This window comes from Pan troglodytes, chromosome 3 (genome assembly GCF_028858775.2).
Source record: "Pan troglodytes isolate AG18354 chromosome 3, NHGRI_mPanTro3-v2.0_pri, whole genome shotgun sequence".
Classification (NCBI taxonomy): Eukaryota; Metazoa; Chordata; class Mammalia; order Primates; family Hominidae; genus Pan; species Pan troglodytes.
This window is the reverse complement of record NC_072401.2, coordinates 106,856,692-106,873,674: the sequence shown is the minus strand read 5'-3', so window position 1 is coordinate 106,873,674 and position 16,983 is coordinate 106,856,692. Positions and strand designations below refer to the sequence as shown.

General features: G+C 38.2%; 1 protein-coding gene and 1 non-coding gene across 4 annotated transcripts in view; one reads left to right on the top strand and one right to left on the bottom strand.

The window, feature by feature from the left end:
• PPA2 (inorganic pyrophosphatase 2) overlaps positions 1–16,983 on the top strand; it is a 104,330-nt gene that overhangs the window by 57,660 nt on the left and 29,687 nt on the right. The window contains exon 8 of one of the 3 annotated variants that reach the window (XR_010156330.1): positions 10,241–11,438. The exons of the other annotated variants lie outside the window; for them this stretch is intronic. The gene's annotated coding sequence lies outside the window, so the exon portion shown is untranslated. The remainder of the gene's footprint in view (positions 1–10,240; positions 11,439–16,983) is intronic. 3 annotated transcript variants of the gene reach the window in all.
• On the bottom strand, positions 9,099–9,201 carry LOC112209019 (U6 spliceosomal RNA). The gene has a single exon (XR_002943707.1). It is a non-coding gene; the product is annotated as a U6 spliceosomal RNA (small nuclear RNA).

Sequence of the window (16,983 nt, the reverse complement as noted above, 5' to 3'; positions counted from 1 at the left end):
GAGAACCATTCCGTTAATCAATTCTTTTCTGCTGGTTGGACATTCTAGTCCTGGATGTAGAATAATTGGTAACAATTTTGATATTTATTCAGTTACAAGAAGGTCTTAAGATGTAATTACCTAATTAACTTTGATATTTGCCTCACACACACCTGTCACTCCATTTTTAAAGCTAATATATTGATTCCCTTTGAGATCTTGAGCAAATTACTTAACCTTTTAGAGTCCTAGTTTACTAATTTGCAATAAAGTGATAAATAATACCTCATTTACAAGTTGTGAAGTTTAAATGACATACTATTGTTGGCAGCAGTGGCCCGTCTGGAGCAGCCGCTGCAAAGACTGGCTGCAGCCGGGGTGGCACAGCCAGGGCTGCACACTCCACCGAGCTACGGGAGCCAGGAACAGGTGGGAGCCCCACCCCCTTCCGAGTTGGCAGGGTGGGATCACCACCCTCCGGGACACAGCTGCAGCCACCCAGCCACAGCTGTGGACCTGGGCATCCCTGCACTCTCGGGGGCCTGAGAAGCCCCCACCCACCTCTGCAGGCTCGGAAGTGCCTGCTACTGCTGCCTGGCCTCTCCCCACTCTGATTTTGGAGTGAAGTCGAGGCCGAGCCTGGGTGCTGTTGCAACCCAGCCAGGTGTGCCCTCACTCATAGTGGCACTGTCACACCAGCCCCCTGCCACCTCGGCCCCCTCTGGACTTTTGGCGCTGACGAGCATGGGAGGGAGGCCAAAGAGGTGCTGAGGGTGGCTTGGTGCAGGCCTGTAGGTGCCCCTTGGCACAAACAGCCTGGGTACAGTGGATGATGTATAGATAGCGGGAGGCAGACAGGCTCCTGGGCGGAAAGAGGTGGGTCCACAGTGAAGCCCCACCTTAAAGCCAGGGATGGCCTGAAGCCTGGGGACCAGGCTGTCTGTTCTGGGTGAAATCTGTGGCCTGGAGTGAGAACCTATGGTGCGTTTTCTGGGCCTAACCATGGCTGCCCATGGGCCAATCAGCACACACTTCCTCCCTCCTGAGCCTATAAAAACCTTGGATTTAACCAGACTCGGGAGGACGGGACAACCTGCCTGCGATAGGAGCTACCCACTCTGGGTGTCCTCTCTGCTGAGGGCTGCAGTCTCAGTGGGCCTCAGGCTCAATGGGATGACCTACCTGTGGATAGGAGCTACCCACTTCTGATCTTCTGAGAGCTGTACTGTCAGTAAAGCACCTTGCCTTGCTCACCCTCCATTTGCCCAGGTACCTCATTCTTCTTCTGTACGGGAGAAGCACTCGGGAACACCCAAATGGCGAAACTGAAAGAACCCTAAGGCAAACAAGGCTGAAACATGCCACCTCCTGATCCTGCTCGCCACATTGCAGGCAACAAGCAGAAGAGAAGAGCTGGGCCCCTTCAGGGATCCCAGACCTAATGGCTCCCTGAGCCAGGGCTGTGACACCCTCTTTGGGGCTCTGCACTTCTTGGTGCCTCCAAGCTTCTAAGTGCCACCGTGTTTCCTGGAGCCTCCAGTGGAAGCCACTTGCGGGGTTTGCCTGGTCCAGCTGCAGCCTCGCAGGGAGCCGGTGCCTGTGCTGGTGCCCAGAGTTGCCTGCCCTTTGCCACTCCATGCCTGGCTTGCCCTTGGCATGCGTGGGATCCAGGCTTAGCACGAGCGGAGCGCAGCCTGCCAGGCCGAGTGGGTGGAAGGAGCCCAGCGGGCCGAGCAAAACTCGGGAAAAGGTGCCACTGGCCACAGAGGTTTCCAGCTGGAAAAGCGACAGCTGAAGAATCCTGTGGCACTATTACTGAGCCATAGGTTTAAAGTATTTCAAAATTTTACTAGATATTATCAAATTGCCTTTTGCAGTGACTGTATCATCAGTGTATGAGAGTAAATGCTTCCTAAATAATAGTTTATTATTTTTTTGCCAATCTGATACATTAAAGATGATTATCTTGTTTTAATTCTTTATTTTTCTGCTTACTACTGGGTTGGAACATCTTTCTTGTATTTCTATTGGCTTATTTGTATCTTCTCTTCTGTGAATTGAGTATGTAAATTGTTTGCCCTTTTTCTATTGGGGTTGACATTCTTTTGGTATACCAGAGTTTTTTGATATTAACCCTTTATTATTTAGGTTGCAAACATTCTCTTTCTATTTGCAGAGATGCTATATTGACTTTTGGCTTACAGAGGTTTTAAATTTTGATGTATTCCATTTTATCAGTCTTTTTTAATACATCACTTTAGTGTTTTGATTCCTGTTTAAAGATTTCTTACCTCTTGGTCAGAAAGATGTTTTTATTTTCTTTTCACTCTTGTATTTTATTATCTTTACAATTGAGTCTTGAATTTATGTGGAATTTATTTTGTCTGTGTATACAATTTTTCTAACACTGCTGAACAGAAAAAGTCATTTTCTTCCTCCTGTTTTGGAATGTCTTTCTTACACATTTCATTATACAGGAGTCTGTTTCTGGATTCTATATGGTGTCAGTGATAGAATCCTGTGCCAGCGTCATGTTATTTTAATTATGAAGCCTTGTAATAAGGCATATATGAGACTAATATTCCACCTTTTGTTCTACTTTTTCAAACTTGATGTTTCTTATGCCTTTATTCTTTTTTTTTCTTTTTATACTTTAAGTTCTAGGGTACATGTGCACAAAGTACAGGTTTGTTACATAGGTATACATGTGCCATGCTGGTTTGCTGCACCCATTAACTCGTCATTTACATTAGGTATTTCTCCTAATACTATCCCTCCCCCAGCCCCCCACCCCCCAACAGGCCCTGGTGTGTAATGCTCCCCACCGTGTGTCCATGTGTTCTCATTGTTCAACTCCCACCTATGAGTGGTGTTTGGTTTTCTGTCCCTGTGATAGTTTGCTCAGAATGATGGTTTCCAGCTTCATCCATGACCTTGCAAAGGACATGAACTCACCCTTTTTATGGCTGCATAGTATTCCATGGTGTATATGTGCCACATTTTCTTAATCCAGTCTATCATTGATGGACATTTGGGTTAGTTCCAAGTCTTTGCTATTGTGAATAGTACCGCAATAAACATACGTGTGCATGTGTCTTTATAGTAGCATGATTTATAATCCTTTGGGTATATACCCAGTAATGGGATCTCTGGGTCAAATGGTATTTCCGGTTCTAGATCCTTGAGGAATCGCCACACTGTCTTCTGCAATGGTTGAACTAACTTACACTCCCACCAACAGTGTAAAAGTGTTCCTATTTCTCCACATCCTCTCCAGCATCTGTTGTTTCCTGACTTTTTAATGATTACCATTCTAACTGGCGTGAGATGATATCTCATTGTGGTTTTGAATTGCATTTCTCTGATGACCAGTGATGATGAGCATGTTTTCATGTGTCTGTTGGCTGCATACATGTCTTTTTTTGAGAAGTGTCTGTTCATATCCTTTGCTTACTTTTTGATGGGGTTGTTTCTTTTCTTGTAAATTTATTTAAGTTCTTTGTAGATTCTGGATATTAGCCCTTTGTCAGATGGGTAGATTGCAAAAATTTTCTCCCATTCTCTAGGTTGCCTGTTCACTCTGACAATAGTTTCTTTTGCTGTGCAGAAGCTCTTTAGTTTAATTAGATCCCATTTGTCAATTTTGGCTTCTGTTGCCATTGCTTTTGGTGTTTTAGTCATGAAGCCTTTGCCCATGCCTATGTCCTGAATGGTATTGCCTAGGTTTTCTTCTAGGGTTTTTATGGCTTTAGGTCTTACATTTAAGTCTTTAATCCATCTTGAATTAATTTTTGTATAAGGTGTAAGGAAGGGATCCAGTTTCAGCTTTCTACATATGGCTAGCCAGTTTTCCCAGCACCATTTATTAAATAGGGGATCCTTTCCCCATTGCTTGTTTTTGTCAGGTTTTTCAAGGATCAGATGGTTGTAGATGTGTGGTGTTATTTCTGAGGCCTCTGTTCTGTTCCATTGGTCTATATCTCTGTTTTGGTACCAGTACCATGCTGTTTTGGTTACTGTAGCCTTGTAGTATAGTTTGAAGTCAGGTAGCATGATGCCTCCAGCTTTGTTCTTTTTGCTTAGGATTGCCTTGGCTATGCGGGCTGTTTTTTGATTCCATATGAACTTTAAAGTAGCTTTTTTCCCAATTCTGTGAAGAAAGTCATTGGTAGCTTGATCGGCATGTCACTCAATCTATAAATTACCTTGGGCAGTATGGCCATTTTCACAATACTGATTCTTCCTATCCATGAGCATGGAGTGTTTTTCCATTTGTTTGTGGCTTCTTTTATTTTGTTGAGCAGTGGTTTATAGTTCTCCTTGAAGAGGTCCTTCACATCCCTTGTAAGTTGGATTCCTAGGTATTTTATTCTCTTTGTAGCAATTGTGAATGGGAGTTCACTCATGATTTGGCTCTCTGTTTGTCTGTTATTGGTGTATAGGAATGCTCATGATTTTTGCACATTGATTTTGTATCCTGAGACTTTGCTAAAGTTGCTTGTCAGCTTAAGGAGATTTTGGGCTGAGATGATGGGGTTTTCTAAATATACAATCATGTCATCTGCAAACAGGGACAATTTGACTTCCTCTTTTCCTTATCGAATACCCTTTATTTCATTCTGTTCCCTGATTGTCCTGGCTGGAACTTCCAACACTGTGTTGAATAGGAGTGGTGAGAGAGGACATCCTTGTCTTGTGCTGATTTTCCAGGGGAATGCTTCCAGTTTTTGCCCATTCAGTATGATATTGGCTGTGGGTTTGTCATAAATAGCTCTTATTATTTTGAGACCTCTTTGTAGGTCTCTAAGTACTTGCTTTATGAATCTGGGTGCTCCTGTACTGGGTGCATATATATTTAGGATAGTTAGCTCTTCTTGTTGAATTGATTCGTTTACTGTTATGTAATGGCCTTCTTTGTCTCTTTTGATCTGTGTTGGTTTAAGGTCTTTTTTTATCAGAGACTAGGATTGCAAACCTTGCTTTTTTTTGCTTTCCATTTGCTTGATCTTCCTCCATCCTTTATTTTGAGCAAAGTGTGTCTCTGCACTTGAGATGCATCTTCTGAATACAGCACACTGATGGGTCTTGATTCTTTATCCAATTTGCCAGTCTGTGTCTTTTAATTGGGGCATTTAACCCATTTACATTTAAGGTTAATATTGTTATGTGTGAATTTAATCCTGTCATTATGATATTAGCTGGTTATTTTGCCCATTAATTTATGCTGTTTCTTCATAGTGTTGGTGGTCTTTACCATTTAGCATGTTTTTGCAGTGGCTGGTACCGGTTGTTCCTTTCCATGTTTAGTGCTTCCTTCAGGAGCTCTTGTAAGGCAGGCCTGGTGGTGACAAAATCTCTCAGCATTTGCTTGTCTGTAAAGGATTTTGTTTCTCCTTCACTTATGAAGCTTAGTTTGGCTTGATATGAAATTCTGGCTTGAAAATTCTTTTCTTTAAGAATGTTGAATATTGGCCCCCACTCTCTTCTGGCTTGTAGGGTTTCTGCAGAGTGATCAGCTGTTAGTCTGATGGGCTTCCCTTTGTGGGTAACCTGACCTTTCTCTCTGGCTGCCCTTAACATTTTTTCCTTCATTTCAACCTTGGTGAATCTGACAATTATGTGGGTTGGGGTTACTCTTCTGAAGGAGTATCTTTGTGGTGTTCTCTGTATTTCCTGAATTTGAATGTTGGCCTGCCTTGCTAGGTTGGGGAAGTTCTTCTGGATAATATCCTGTACAGTGTTTTCTAATTTGGTTCCATTCTCCTCGTCACTTTCAGGTACACTAATCAAACATAGTTTTGGTCTTTTCACATAGTCCCATATTTCTTGGAGGCTTTATTCATTTCTTTTCACCCTTTTTTCTCTAATCTTGTCTTCTCGCTTTATTTCATTAATTTGATCTTCAGTCACTGATATCCTTTCTTCCACTTCATCAAATCGGCTGTTGAAGCTTGTGCATGTGTCATGAAGTTCTTGTGCTGTGGTTTTCAGCTCCATCAGGTCATTTAAGGTGTTCTCTACACTGTTTATTCTAGTTAGCCATTTGTGTAACCTTTTTCAAGGTTTTTAGCTTCTTTGCGATGGGTTAGAACATGTTCCTTAAGCTCGGAGAAGTTTGTTATTACTGACCTTCTGAAGCCTACTTCTGTCCACTCATCAAACTCATTCTCCATCCAGCTTTGTTCAGTTGCTGGCGAGGAGCTGCGATTCTTTGGAAGAGGAGAGGTGCTCTGGTTTTTTGATTTTTCAGCTTTTCTCTTCTGTTTTCTCCCCATCTTTGTGGTTTTATCTACCTTTGGTCTTTGATGTTGGTGAGCTACAGATGGGGTTTTGGTGTGGATGTCCTTTTTTGTTGATGTTGATGCTATTCCTTTCTGTTAGTTAGTTTTCCTTCTAACAGGCCCCTCAGCTGCATGTTTGTTGGAATTTGCTGGAGGCTCACTCCAGACCCTATTCGCCTGGGTATCACCAGCGGAGGCTGCAGAACAGCAAATATTGCTGCCTGATCCTTCTTCTGGAATTTTTGTCCCAGAGGGGCACCCGCCTGTATGAGGTGTCTGTTGGCCCCTACTGGGAGGTGTCTGCCAGTCCGGCTACATGGGGGTCAGGGACCCACTTGAGAAGGCAGTCTGTCTGTTCTCAGAGTTCGAACACTGTGCTGGGAGAACCACTGCCTTCTTCAGAGCTCTCAGACAGGGACATTTAAGTCTGCAGAAGTTTCTGCTGCCTTTTGTTCAGCTATGCCCTGCCCACAGAGGTGGAGGCTGTAGGCCTTGCAGAGGGGCACTGAGGTCCGCCCAGTTCGAGCTTCCAGGCCACTTTGTTTACCTACTCAAGCCTCAGCAATGGTGGACGCCCCTCCCCCCACCAGACTGCCATCTCACAGGCTGATCTTAGACTGCTGCGCTAGCAGTGAACAAGGCTCTGTGGGCGTGGGACCCACTGAGCCAGACCCGGAAGGGAATTCCCTGGTCTGCCAGTTGTGAAGACTGTGGGATAAGCGCATATTTGGGTGGTAGTGTACAGTTCCTCCAGGTACAGTCTGTCATGGCTTCCCTTGCCTAGGAAAGGGAAATCCCCGACCCCTTGTGCTTCCCGGGTGAGGCAATGCCCTGCCCTGCTTCTGCTCGCCCTCCATGGGCTGTACCCACTGTCCAACCAGTCCCAATGAGATGAACCACGTACCTTAGTTTGAAATGCAGATATCACCCATCTTTTGCATCAATCTCTCTGGGAGCTGCAGACCAGAGCTGTTCCTATTTGGCCATTTTGGAAGTGACTGCCTTTATTCTTGTGTACAGATTTTAGAATCCTAATTGTCAAGGATTTTTGGTATCTTTAAAACATTAATTTTTACATCAGTTGTTGATATATGTTTCCCATTTATTCAGGTATTCTTGTTTATCTTTTATATCTTGTATATCTTTTAGCACAGTCTGAAAATATCTTAAATAGGTGTGTTTTAACTTATTTTAAAGGGAGAAAGCATTCATTTGTACTTGGAATTTTGCCATTTTTAACTATTGCAGTTGTGTTTTAGTCATATATACATTCTAAACTTTGTCATCTTGTTCTTCAGTGATCTTTCTTATTAAGTTGGTACCACAGTTTGTCACCAGATTCCCTCAGTTTGACCTCAAATATCTTTCAGTCCATTCCCTCCTTCTTCCTATTGTGTTAAACTATCATATCTTACTTTTCCATTGAATCAATGTTAACATTTCTCTAGTTAGCCTCCTGACACAAAAATGTATCTCCCACACTGTTTACCAGACTTATTTTATTTTAAAGAAAACGTATTTAAAAAAAGGTTTTGACTCCTCAGAGCTTACAGAAAAATCCAGACTCTCTAACTTAGTAAAATGCTTTTTTTTCCTAGCCATGCACACTGTTTATCCAAAGTTCTTAACATACTGAGCTTTTCACCCTTTCTTATATATACCAGGTAGTTTTGCACCTTAGTGGTTTTATCTTTTGAGAACCAGTTTAAATATCATCTCTCAGTGAATTCTCTTTGACTCTGCAAGGCAAAGGCAGTTGGTTAATTGCCACTTTTTTCACTCCCACACTGTTTTGTTTGATTCTGTGAAATGTCTTTGATTTCACAGATTTATAATTTGTTTGTTTCCTTATCTACCCGCCTATCTAGATTATGAACTCTTTCAGGGCTGGGACTCTCTCTCTCTTTTATATTTTTTAGCCCACTTTGAGGTATAAATTACATCCAGTCAAATTCACCGCACTTTAAGTATCCAATTCAGTGAGTTTTGATAACTATATAGTCTTCTAGCAACTATCACATTCATAATACAAAACATTTCCATCACCCCCAAATTCCCACATACCCCTGTGCAGTCAATCCCTTCCTCCTACCATAGGCCATTAGCAAACACTGATTTACTTTCTGTCACAATAGTTTGCCTTTTCTAGAATTACCTATCAATGGACTCTGGCATCAATGATTATTCACATGGCTGGGTATATGACTTTTTTCTCTTGCCTAATGTTTTGGAGATTCATGCATATTGTTGCATGTATCAGGTTAGTTCTTCCTAATTTATTATTGAACGGTCTTCCATTTTTTAGATATACCACAGTTTATCCATTCACATTACTGTTGGAAATTTGGGTTTCCAGTTTTCGGCTAATGTGAATAAAGTTGCTCTGAACAGTGAATTACAAGTCTTCACGTGAACATGTTTTCATTTCCAGTGGGGAAATACTCAGGAATAGTTTTGCTGAGTAAGATGGTAATTATATGTTTAACATTGTAAGAAACTGTCAAATTGTTTACCAGAGTGGCTCTACCATTTTGTATTCTACTAGCAATGTATCCAGTTGCTGTCAGAACATGTATTCATTCTTTATACTTTGTTACAGATTGTCTTAAATAACAAAATGTTTTTTAAAGAAAGTAAGAGAAATACATTTGCCTGTGTACATGTGTCTTTTACATTTGCCCACATATTTGCCATTTTCATATCCATGTATTTTGTTTCTTCCTGAAGATCTGTAGATCTTAGTTTTCACCTGGTGTCATTCTCTTTCAGTTCAAGGACTTTCACATATGCTTGTAGTGCACTCCTGCTGGTGGCGAATTTTCTTTTCTTTTTTTTTTTTTTAATATGGAACGCTTCACGAATTTGCGTGTCATCCTTGCGCAGGGGCCATGCTAATCTTCTCTGTATCGTTCCAATTTTAGTATATGTATGTGCTATTTATCTAAAATAATCTTTTTTTGCCTTTGTTTTAGAAATACAGTTTTGCTTGATGTCAAATTTAAAGTTATAGGGTTTTTAAGCTTTATATTGATGTTCCATTTTCTATTAGCCTCCATTGCTTCTAATGAATGGTGAACAGCCATTTGTATTGTTACCTCATATACAGTTGACCCCTGAACAACATGGGTTTGAACTGTACAGGTCCACTTATACATGGATTTCTTTCAACCAAACGTGGATTGAAAATAACAATATTCTCAGGTTGCAAAACCCAGTATAATGAGGGTCTACTTTTCATATAGCTGGTTTCTGCAGGGCTACTGTGAGACTTTCATATGCATGGATTTTGGGGGAGCAGGTGGTGGTCCTGGAACTAATCCTTCATGTAAACCTTGTTACTAGTGTATAGTGTATTATTTTTTCTCAGACTGCTTTAAAGATTTTCTCCTTATCTTTGGATTTCAGAAATTTTTTTTTCTTTGATAAGCTAAGGTTTCCTTTTGTTTGTATTCTGCTTAGGATATACTGACCTTTGTGGATCTCTAAGTTCATATTTTTTCATCATATTTGGGAAATTGTTTGCCATTATTATTTCACTTTTGGGGGGGCTCTGTTTTCTCACCTGTGTTCTGAGACTAAATACACATATTTTGGACTACTTTTTATTGTCTTACAAATCACTAACATGCTTCCAGTCTATTTCATCTTTTTTTTTCCTTACTGTTATTTAGACTGGATAATTTCTGTTAATCTATCTTCTACTTCCCTGTTTTTTTGTTTTTTTGTTTTTTTTCTGCCATATCCACGTTCTGCTGTTAAATCTACCTGATTTTTCATTTCATGTCCTCCTTTTGGTTCTTTTTTTTTTTTTTTTGAAGTTTTATTGTTTCTGTTCCTCATCTTGGATTTCCATATGTTCGTGCATTGTGACCATGTTTCCTGAAAGTCCTGAACATATTCATAATAACTACTTTAAAATTCTTGTTTGCATAGGTCACATAAGGATTGATTTCTGTTAACTGCTTTTTCTCTTGATACAGGTCTCAGAAATATTCCAGTATATACAATAAATCGCATAGTCATCCTGCCTTCACTTGACAGGAGCCAAACTTCCAGCCTGTCCTACCTGCCTGCACATCAGGATTCCTGTGTGCCCCTGGATGCAGCCCTACATGTTGTTTTGTATTTTTGTTCCCTCTTGGGTCTACAAAGTTACTTATGTTGTTTTTGAGTCTTTTTGATGTTAATCTGTTTATAAGGTATCTATTTTAGGTAGGTTAGCCTGAGGGAGTACACTGAAACACGAATTTAGTGCCCCTCTGTCAAAAGGTCTCTGTTTTTTCCAAAGCAGAATGCTTTGGAAACTTGAGGAGTCTTTTTATTTGCTGATAATTTGGTTAATATGCTTGAACTCAGTGAAAGCCTCATTTCAGAAATAAATATTTATAAGTACTTCACTCAAGTAATTCTATTTATATATTCCCTCTCCATTCCAAATGTTTAAAAGAGGGGTTAATTTAACTTCAACACAGTGGAAAAAAATTAATTTATAAGAACTAAATTGTAATAATATTAGAGATAAAAGTAAACGTGTCTGTTGTTAAATAAGAAATTAATTACAAATTCATTTAGGGTCTTTACTATAAGTGAAAAACTATATGTGTATAGCAAAAAGTTATTAATAAGTATGCATGTGTATGTGTATATATATATACCTAGATACTTTTTATATATGTTATTTTTAGTCTTTGTGTTTGTTTATAACTATGCCTACCTACATTGATTTTTCAGGAGCATTATACAAATTAAAATAACTGTCAATATTAATGAAAATCTGTTTAGTATTTTTCTAAAAAAATTAACTCATGTTTGTGTATTTATTTATTTATTCATTTATTTATTTTTGAGGCAGAGTCTCACTCTGTCGCCCAGGCTGGAGTGCAGTGGCAGGATCTTGGCTCACTGCAAGCTCCGCCTCCCAGGTTCATGCCATTCTCCTGCCTCAGCCTCCCGAGTAGCTGAGACTACAGGTGCCCGCCACCACGCCCAGCTAATTTTTTGTATTTTTTTAGTAGAGACAGGGTTTCACCGTGTTAGCCAGGATGGTCTCAATCTCCTGACCTGGTGATCTGCTCGCCTCGGCCTCCCAAAGTGCTGGGATTACAGGTGTGAGCCACCGCGCCTGGCCTGTGTATTTATTTTTGAAAGATAAAAGCTTGTAAAGCTATTAATTTGCCTGTAAGTATAACTTTGGCTGTGTTCATGGACAAAGTTTTGGGGAATTGGAGAGATAATGATTGATATTTGTTAAGAATTATTCCCTTTTATTAGGTGATTTTCACCCATTATTTAATCCCCATGACAACCTTGATTTCTTCTTCCCTATTCTGGATTTGAAGAAACAAGGCAGTACATTTTTCCCAAAGTGATACAATATGGAAGTACCAGAAATGGAATTTAAACTTAGTGCTGTCTGATTCCAAACATGTTTTTCTTTAGTTCTTGTTAGAAACTTCCTGAGTGTTCTCATTGTCATTATTTTCTGAATATTTTTAGAGTTTTGATTTTCTTTTGGACCCGAAAGTTATTTATTTAGTAAGACTTTTTATTCTTTTTTATTTGCTTTTAATATTTATCTTTTAATTATATTTAACAAATCAGGGGATTGGGGTGGTTCTTTTTCAGTAGGCAAGAATTTTTAAATGTGTTTATTGTTGATCTTTAAATTTATTACATTGTACTTATAGAATGTGTTGTCTTAATTTCCATATGTTTAAAATTTCTTAACATTTTCTTTGTTTTTGGTATATAATTATTTTTAAAGGTTATTGTTTTAATATGTCTCTAGATTAAATAGGTCTCATACTTTCTCTAAATTTCTCTCTCATATATACTGTTCATGGTCTTTGTATATAAAATATACCTTATCAATTTGGCTTTTGAAGTCATATCATTACTATTAACTTACTTCCAAAGTATGTTTAATTCTGAAGTGTGGGTAATATTGAAGTCTTGGCAAACGCATGTGATTAGAAACCCCCCTGGTGCAACAGAGTGTGTTTTTGGATTAAAAAAAAAAAAAGAGTAGAAAGAATTTTCTAATTAGATTTTAGAAACAAGTGAATTGGTTTATATGGAAAGGAAATTTGGTTATATGAAAGATATACAGTATCCCCAGTGAAGGAAAAAAAAAGTCATAAACGTTTCTCTTAGAAAGTATTGTGTTAGATTTATCTCATGTCTGCAGAGATAAAATGGTAGGTTTTCATGAAGTTATTATAGGTTTTCTTTTATAGAAACATAAACCAAAGTTAGTTAAGAAAAACTAAATTAAAGTGAGAGCTCTGGACTTGGAAAAACCCAATGGAACCTTAAGATTTGTCTGTTATATTGCTTCATTATTACCTGTTTTTCAACTGGAATTTTAGAGAGAAATTTATGATATTTTCAATGTATTTATATAGAACTATGATTATTTATAAAACATATTTTTATAGTTTTAATATAAAAATTCCCTTAAGGAGATTCTATATAATCTTTGTTAATTAAACTTTCAAATTTGAAAGTAAATCATGGCTGCACACTATTTGTCAGAAGTTATGACACTCTTTATAAAGCCTTTTTTAAAAATCTGGGGTGATAGGCTGGGCATGGTGGCTCACACTTGTAATCCCAACACTTTGGGAGGCCAAGGCAGGAGGAACACTGGAGCCCAGGAGTTCAAGACCAGCCTGGGCAACAAAGCAACTAAAACAAAACAAAGCAATTCTACTGGAAAAAAAAAAAAAAATTAGCCAAGCCTGGTGGTGCACACTTGTAGTCCTAGCTTCTTGGAAATCGAAAGTGGATGAATTGATTGAGCCCTGGAAGTCAAGGTTGCAGTGAGCCGTGATTGCACAGTGCACTCCAGCCTATGTGACAGAGCAAGACACTGTGTCAAAAAAGAAAGAGAGAGAGAGAGAAAGAAAGAAAGAAAAAGAGGAAAGAAAAAGAAAGAATTTTGAGGACTGCTTTCAGTTTTACTGTAATTTAGGTTATTAATGTTAACAGGCTTATCCTTTTCTGCTCTTTGAATCTCATGTACGTCTCATCTTTACTGGTTTATTATTGTTAATTTTTTTTCCATTGGTAATTCCTCTCAGTTTTACTTTCTAAAAAATACCCAAAATCTTACCATTTATCACTACCTCCATACAACTACGTTTGTCTAGGCCCTCATCATAGTTCACCTAAGTAGACTCTCTTAGCAGCCCCTTATTGGACTTCCAGCTTCCATTTTTTCCTCTATGTAGTCTTTTCTTTACACAGCAGATAGAAAGATCTTAAAACATTTACTCCTCTGCCCAAAACCATCCCAAAGTTAAAGCTATAATCCTTAGTATGGCCCTTAAAGTCCTCTGTGACTGGCCTGTGACTGCTTCTCTAATCTTATCTCCTAATACTTTCTGTTTTTTCACTGTGCTCTAGCCATGGGACTTTCTTACTGTCTCCCTGAAATGTTAAAAGCACACCCTTACTTCAGAATATTTGCATTTACTGTCTTCCTCCCAGACTGCACTCCTTTCAGATACCTGAATGAGTTGCTCCCACAGTTCATCCAAGACTCTACTAAAGTGATTTCACCAGAGGATATCCCTGACCTCTCATATCTACAATTCTCTTCTTACCTTACTTGCAAAGCAGCCTATATGCATAACTGTAGATTTTTATGGTGTTTTTCCTCCTAATGTTTAACTATTTTCTTACCCAGGCCTAATTTTTTTTTCTTTTTTGTTTTTATTTTTAGATGGGATCTCACTATGTTGCCCAGAATGGTCTCAAACTCCTAGGCTCAAGCAATCCTCCCACCTCAGCTTCCCAAGTAGCTGGGATTAGGGGCATGCCATGGCATCTAGCTCCAGGCTTAATTTGACAACAGATATTTTAGCAACGTTTTATTGAATTCTTTCAGAACATTCAAATTAACTTCATAAAGACAAACACTTTTTTGTACTCATAAATTCACTGGTGTATGTAATATTTAATTACATCTCATAATTATAATAAAAGATACAGTTAGCATAAATGGTTTGGGAATAAACACACCTGATGCTTGGTAAAGCTAAAACTTAACTGATGGAAATAGAAGTGTGGGCTTCATTCTAGAGTACTCTGACAGAGTCAGCATACATAATATGTGAACATTAATCAGAATGTTCTACAAAAGTAGAGTCTTTACTAATCAGTCCAGTAAGTTGATCAAGTAGAGTTCGATTAAAAGAGCTTAATTTGTAATCAAAATTAGAAACTGAAATAGATTTAGCTTAATTACATATATAGCTTTTCCAGATTATCCTAACTTTATTGGATTAGTTCATCTCTAAAATTCATATAAAATTAATTCCACAAGTGGGAATAAATGACTACTAGAGAACTGCCACTTTTCTTAAAATAACATAGATTGTAAAAAAAATATATCTAATCAAAGATGTCCTACAAATGGATAGTGTTGATGGTTGCACAAAATTGTAAACATACTTAATGTCACTGAATTATACACTTAAAAATGCTTAACATGGCAAATTTTATATTATGGATATTTTATCACAATAAAAGAAAACTGAAAAAATACATCTTTACTTACATTTTTTAAATGTAAATAAAACTTTTGGGCAATGTTACTATGCAGTATAGAAGAAAAAGCAGAAGTCATGGAATTAAAAGTTGTATTTATATAATACTAGTTCTATCATGAGTGAGTTGGATAGATTTTGGCAAGCCTTTTAAACTATCTTAGCTGTAGTTTTCTTATGTTGAATATAAACATACTTGTTCTTAACTCTCAGGAATTTCATGAGGAACAAGTTTAAGTTTTATATATATCTATGTATGCTTTTCATAAACCACAAATAAGTTTATACACTTTAGCTGGAACTTTTTATAATTTCAGAGGGGTTATTGAACTGACTGTTGGCATTGGATATAAGAATTTGGCTTCAGGCATTTGCTATTGAGGTTTTAAAAATGTTTAAATATCTTACTGTAATTTTTTTGTTTTGTTATTTGGGACAATGCAGCTGTTTTCTCCTAGGGTATAATTAGTTGAGAATGGAAAAGTTTAGCTTATATTTGGAGAGTTATACTTCCTATTTCCATTATAAAATTTTCAGTTTTTTTCCTAATTTGTGTCTTTGCTTATTGGGTCCTCTTTATGACTTTTGGGGAGAAAGCCTCCTAGACTGAGGTAGATATTAGATAATTAGCTTTCTCTTTCTCCTTGGAAGTCAGTGAGTTAAGTAACAAAAATCATATAAAAGTTATATGATTTGTATAAGTTATATACAGTGGAAGAGAAAATGATAGTTTGAGTAAGGTACAATGATGAAGTCATAAATCAGATTTAAGCAATAGAAAATTATTTATTGCTTTGTTGCCCAGGCTGGAGTGCAATGGCATGATCTTGGCTGACTACAGCCTCCACCTCCTGGACTAATGCATTTCTCCTGCCTCAGCCTCCTGAGTAGCTTGGACTATAGGCAATCACCACCATGTCCAGCTAATTTTTTTTGTATTTTTAGTATATATGGGGTTTCACCATGTTGGCCAGACTGGTCTCGAACTCCTGACCTCAGGTGATCCCAAAGTGCTGGGATTACAGGCATGAGCCACCACACCTGGCCTAGAAAATTATTTATCTTGGGCATTGATTAAATTGCATTTCTAGATACTCACTGTCAGTAGACTAAAATATTTTTTTCCCCTCTGAATAAGAAAACTGTTCGTTCAAGGAACTCAATATTAATTAATTTTTGCAAAACATCCCTGTTTCTTTTGTTATAACAAAACAGTATAATTTTAATATGCTCTAATAAATATATTGTATAGAATACAATATGCTGTGACAATATACTGTAACAAAATTACCAGCACCACTACTCTCGTGCTTTGTGGCCATTCTGAAGCAAAATAAGGGTTAATTGAACACAAGCACTGCCATATCAAGACAGTGGATCTGCTAACTGAGAAGGCTACTAAGTGACTAATGGTGGGTAGTATATAGAATGTGGCCACACTGGGCAAAGGGATGATTCATGTCTTGGACAGGATGGAGCAGGACAGTGCAAGATTTCATCAGGCTACTCAGAATGGTATGCAATTTAAAACTTATGAATTGTTTATTTCTGGAATTTTCCATTTAATATTTTTGGATTCAGTTGACTGTAGGTAACTGAAACTGCAGAAAACAAAACCGTGGATAAAGGGAGATTGCTGTGTATATGATCCTCAGTTACTGGCTTTTCCTAGGTGTCTCCTCCCTCTCCCCTGCCTCCTAACAGTGATGTTCTAGCCATGCAGAACCATCTTTGTATATTCTAAAATATAGTCCCTTGCTTTTATGTGTGCTGTTCCTTCTACCTTTTCCCCTCTTGTCCAGTTAGTGATGTACTTCTCACTTTTATAATGCTTTCTTTTACTCCCTCTTCTATGACATTACCATTGCTTCTGTTTATCTCTGTTAAAACCTCATTGCATTTTAATTGCAGTTTATCTCTTTGTCTCTTTCCCTGAGTTAAAAACTGAGTATCTTGATGAAAAGAACTTTGTTGTATCCATCCATTTATTCCCCATACATAGCACATTGTCTGAAGATGCTTTGTAAATGTTTGTAGAGTGCAGGAATAGTATTATACATATGAAAACACAAAAGTCTGAAGGTGATATACATATCAATGATGATGCTGCTCTAGGTATCATAATCAATTGTGCTGCTGGTTAGACTGGGCCCCATGTTTCCTGGCTCCCT